Source organism: Odontomachus brunneus, unplaced genomic scaffold (genome assembly GCF_010583005.1).
Source record: "Odontomachus brunneus isolate Ranch 3 - 2012 unplaced genomic scaffold, Obru_v1 Obru_scaffold_058, whole genome shotgun sequence".
NCBI classification, from domain to species: domain Eukaryota; kingdom Metazoa; phylum Arthropoda; class Insecta; order Hymenoptera; family Formicidae; genus Odontomachus; species Odontomachus brunneus.
This window is the reverse complement of record NW_022639508.1, coordinates 531,191-536,621: the sequence shown is the minus strand read 5'-3', so window position 1 is coordinate 536,621 and position 5,431 is coordinate 531,191. Positions and strand designations below refer to the sequence as shown.

At 49.0% G+C, this 5,431-nt stretch overlaps 1 protein-coding gene across 3 annotated transcripts in view; it reads left to right on the top strand.

Moving 5' to 3' along the window:
• LOC116845846 (uncharacterized protein KIAA1522-like) overlaps positions 1 to 5,431 on the top strand; it is a 280,571-nt gene that overhangs the window by 108,862 nt on the left and 166,278 nt on the right. The window lies entirely within an intron of this gene.

The following is a 5,431-nucleotide window of genomic DNA, read 5'->3' as shown; positions in this document are numbered from 1 at the left end:
AGAGAGAGAGAGAGAGAGAGGAATCGAGATCGCGCGGACGCGACGGCGGAGGCGCGCTTGAATTTCCACGCGAGTCTCTCGCGATGTGCTTGAGCCGCCGAGCGTGGCGTTCGCATATAATCAGCCAACGGCCTCAGGCCCGATTATATTTCCCTTCTCTCCTCTCTCTCTCGTCTCTCGTTCTCTCCTTGCGTGTCTCTTTTTCTGTCGTTCGTCGCCGAGCAGAAAAGCTCTCGCGTATACCTGCCCACTTCTCGCGCGCGCTTTCTTTTATTTATTTAGCAGGCCAGGAAGCTGTTAATTCTGCCGGCAGTCTCGCGGTAACTAATTAAAGGTCAGGACGCAGCCGGGTCTTATCCGGGAACGCCACGTTGTAAGCACCCGTTTCCGGCCCCGCGGGTCGACTTTCATAGCTTCGCGATAAACACGATATCGCCGACCGAATCCTGGTTAACGATCGCCACAAAATGCTCCTGCGAATCTCGACCGGTCGCCAAGGCAACACGGTTTTTCTCTCTCTCTCTCTCTATTTTCTCCCTCTTTTTCTTTGTGATTCACGCTTAATTGAGTCGCACACTTTCGCAGATAAGGCGTTCAGAGCGCACGCGTACACGGTCGATTTTCTGTTCGGATTCCTCGGTCGATCGGGTCGGCTGAAGTCTATATCCACAGGAGAATTAAGTCTTGACGTAGCGGCATCCGCGTCGATGAGCGTCGGTATTAATTAATGCGTCAGTTACGAATCGATGATTTAACACAGCGTGCGATCCAACGACCGGTCTAAATTCGCGTTGCGCGCACACGCTGCGATTTCTAATTGGAAGCGACTTTGGTCTCTGCACGCGCGCGCGCACGCACGTGTGTGTGTGTGTGTGTGTGTGTGTGTTACGTGCTTGTCGAGAAGGTGAAAAAGCACCGGCACTTTGTGAACCCTCGAATAATTATCGCCTGGAATAGAAGGCGAGAGACGGCCGAGCGCTTTGCACTTACAGGCCGCGGGCAGCCTAGATTCTCGGCCGTTATTATCCCGTATGAGAATGCAGCTGATCCGGAGGCTTTCGTAACGTGGTGGGTACAAAGCGCGTTTACGGTCTAATTGAGCCCTCGCGCGCGCGCGCGTACAAGAATTTCGATACTTATCGATGCGACGCACGACAGGCCGCGTTCGTGCGATCGAAATGGATGAAACGTTCACCGAGATCAGTCGCTCGGTCGCAGGACTCTCGACGTCGAAATGAAATCATTAGCCGGCGAGGAGGCAGCGGGGGACAGGCGCGCCGCTTAATAGCGCGGCGTATATGGCAGCTAAATAATGGCATTGTGTCGATCTCTCGATTTCTATCGTTAACAAGCCGGGGGACCGCGTAAAAAAAAGCTGGATATCGCCTGGTGAGCGTAACTCAGAGTCGCCGCTCCCACAATCTACCTTACGCGCGCGCTTCGTTACTCGACGCGATCGACAGAAACCGGCCGCCGCGTTGTGCACGCGTTGCGGACGCGCGTAACGCAACGCCGTGAGTAGTGCGTGTCGCGCGGAACGAGAACCGGAACACCAACCGATTCCTTCCACCATCGCCGCCGCCGTTTCGCCGTGTCTCGCCTCCGCCTTGCTCCATATTCCACGCGGTCGCTGCGAAATTCTCCACGCCGGGGAGCTACTTGCATGTAATTAAGATAGGAACGCGCGAAGGCACCGCTACTGAATGAATTAGAAGGTTCCCGTTCGCCGGTCGCGCCTGCTTTTCAACCGCTACCGGAGAATCGGATGTTCACGGAATCAGATTCGATCGATCAGGTCCAGTCCGAGGAGCGTGCGAAAGCGTGACGGAACGTCTTCTCTCAGGAATTTCGCGCAAATCTGCTTCGATATTTCTGGACCTGCGCGCGCGAGTCCACGCGCATAACGCATCACCATAACGATCGCGACTCGACCGGCACCTGTGTCCGGCTATTCTCCCTTGCGCGCGCGCGCGCGCGCAACACAAGAGAGCGGGCCGTTTGTGTGACTCTGGCTTGGTCGTTAGTTACGTGCATTCGTGGGACGCAATAGAGGAGAACAAAGTTGAATCGTTTCAATAAATTCCCATTAGGTCGATCTTGTCGAGAGATCTGAGATCTCTCCGGGTATCTATCGACCAGTTTCTACCACCCCGCGATTGCGTTCTAATGGCTAAATAAATTCGCGGCCAATGCATATTCACTTTCGCGCGCAAGAGAGAGAGAGAGAGAGAGAGAGAGAGAGGGAGAAGACAAGAATTATATGTAATAAAAGATACTATAAATCCGAAGACAACGAGCGCGCGACCAGTTTCAATAATTTTTACGCGATAACTCGTGCACCGTACATCTTGGTCGTATTCATCGATATTTTCGACACCTATTTAAATTTGTATCTTATGCCGCTCTCAACAAAAATATATACATATTTTTTTAGAAACTGCCTATAATCTCACCCAATTTGACGTCTAATTTCTCTGTCTAATTTTCATTACTTTACTTGTCGTGCATCATAAAATGCATCATTTATCATGCTGTTTGAGAGACCTCCGCCGAATCGTCGCGAACTCTGCTGAATGTCGAGCTGAAACTCGTGAAGCGTTTTTGCGCGCGAAATCCGCACGAAATATGAAAGCCACGCGATTACCGGGCGCGTACTCGCGCGCCGCTCCGCGTAATAGTAATTAACGAGCTACCGGTTATGCGACCGTCGTGGCAATTAACGACGCCGTCGTGCAAGAAGGCGAGCGGCAGCGCGCCGGGTAGCCGGCCGCGCTTCTCTAGGTAAACGCCCGGCGATGACGTGACCGTCATCGACCCCGGATCGGCAAATAAATCGATATATCAGGCATTCAGGTCGAATCTCTCTCTCCGTACGTGACCACTCGAGAAAGAGAGAGAAACAGAGAGAGGAAGAGAGATGGAGAAAGAGAGAGAGAGAGAGTCGGGCGATTCTCGGCGAACCGCTACGCGCTGCGCGAGAACGAGAACGCCTGATTGAAAGTAACGACCGTGCCCGTCGACGTGTTGCACGCATTTACCGGCGCGCTTTAGCCGCGACCCTTGTACGCGTGGGTCCCCCTTTTTGCATCTACCCGTGTCTAGATCCACGGCTTGTTGTCTTATTAATGAGCTTGTCGTAACGGTGCTACATTAGGGAGTGTCGACGGCTGTGGTCACGAGAGAAAAGGAAACTCGGAAATTCACGCCGGTCGAGCTCCGCGACAGGCGGTAGAGAAAACATTTCTCGGCCGTTTTTCCTCGCTCAAACGAGGAGGAGAATCACTGTGTGCACAAGTAAATTCATCCGCGCGAGTATATTTTTTTTACGTGTGTCTACATATTATATTGTCCCAACTGGAAATTTATTTGGTCCTGATTAGGTTGGTCCCAATCATTTAACTGCTTTGCATAAGGCGATGTTGTGTTCTGATATGTCATGTAGCGCAGCGTGGCAGTCAAGATTAATAATGGTTACTAATAGTTAGGATTTTATTAAACTCTTGAGTGATATGCCCGGTATAATTTTGTATGATAATACATTCTTTTTGATTAACTTATTGTATTCTTTTACTTATTCATAATAAATGCGAATGAAAATTGCGTATATTTTGTATTCGATTTTTCAAAATTCTTCAAAGAAAATAGCGATAAAGAGAAAAGAAATTAGAAATTTAATAATAGGTATGCTTGTTTAAAAAATATGTCTGTTAGATAGAATTGCGCAGTCATTTTGAATCACCAAAAGGTTAATACTACCCGATAACCTGAATACAAATCAGATAAGTGATTGAGATCAAATTGATTAGGCAGATGAGATAAACTTCGAGAGTCGAGATATTCTGAGCGTTCTCTGGGAACACGCAAGTCAGATGTTGTGGCGCGCATCGCGAGAGAATGAATAAATCGAACGGGTTGTTATAAATTTAAGAGATCGTACAATCGATGCGAATTTGCGACACAATACACGCGACGTTACATCGCGCAATAAACTCGGGCTATTTTATTCCTTTCTTCAGCGACCCTTCGGACGCGAGGAAAGAGTGCGCTCTCACGGGAAATATTTATGTCTGTTATATCGCCGCAGTTTATCGTTAAAAGCGCATTTCGCCTGGCTCGTATAGAGACGTACACGACGCTTAGCCGGCACGGGGAAAAGCGCGCTCGAGAGACACAGGAGAACGCATGGCGCAATAAATCTAAACTCGAATCGCGCTCGTAAGCGGCGCGGGGTACACGCGCTCAGCCATTGTGGTCGGTCTCGCGACGCAGTCAGCATATCGTAAAATAAAATTTGTAGCGCCGCGTGTGTCACCTACGTGGACGTAATTGTGACGGCTGCGTATCGTAAACGTAAGCGTTACACGTGTAACCGCCGCTCGTCAACCGCGCGACACAATTGGAATATGATTTAAGATCGAACGGCCTCATGACGGAGCCCTCTAATCTCCGTGATATCTCTATCAGTCCGTTCGTTGCATTATTTTCTTTACGCTTGGTAACAACTCACGAACAATCGCGCAGAGTCTGTCGGACGCAATGCGTAACCCGATTCGCCACATCAGAGAATCTGTCCCGACGTTAGGCACGTGAAGTGAATGACGGGACTCGTGTTAATTGATTTGTACTCTTCGAGTTTTCTGGAATAAAATTCACTAAAAAAGCAGAGAAGCACCGATCTTCTATCCGAATTTGAGTGATTTTTCACTCATATAGAGCGAATATTTTTACTCGAAATTAAAAAGTAAATCTGGTGTGTTCACAGGAACATGTTCACTCTGACCAATTGAAATATTCGCTTATATGAATTCAGAATATTCTCTAAGTTTGAGGGAAACATTTTCGCGATTTCGAGTGGCAATATTTCCACGGTTGATCCGAGTGAAAATATTGCTATTTCTCATTCTTTTTTAGTGAGATTCCACTCTGAGATATTTGGAGAATAGAAACGTGCACTCTAAGAAAATTACTCCCAAAATTGTGCAAGGCAAACTCGTAAGGCAAAAATGCTATTGTATCGTTGGAGAAAATAAATGATAGCAGTTGCTACGTTCTGTCGGTACTTGGGTCGAGACTGTGGCGAAGCTCGCAATTTTCCCCGAGTTGCCAAACGACAACGACGAGCGCTCGTTGCTCGGTCATTTGATATACATCCTACGCATCGTACTTGGCTCGTTACGTACACGAGGTCGTGGACGTTAGCGGTATACGTCTCGATTCACACGAGTCTCCCCCGATGCGTCCGAAAGCGCGGTGGACTGGCGTGACGGCCAGTCAGCGCTCGTTCCCGGCACAAATCTGCCTTCGCAATTTATTTCCCGCGCGCGCAATTCTCGAAAAAAAGACGACAAAGAGAGACAGAACGAGAAAGAGAGAGAGAGAGAGAGAGAGAGAGAGAGAGAGAGAGAGAGAGAGAGAGAGAGAGAGAGAGAGA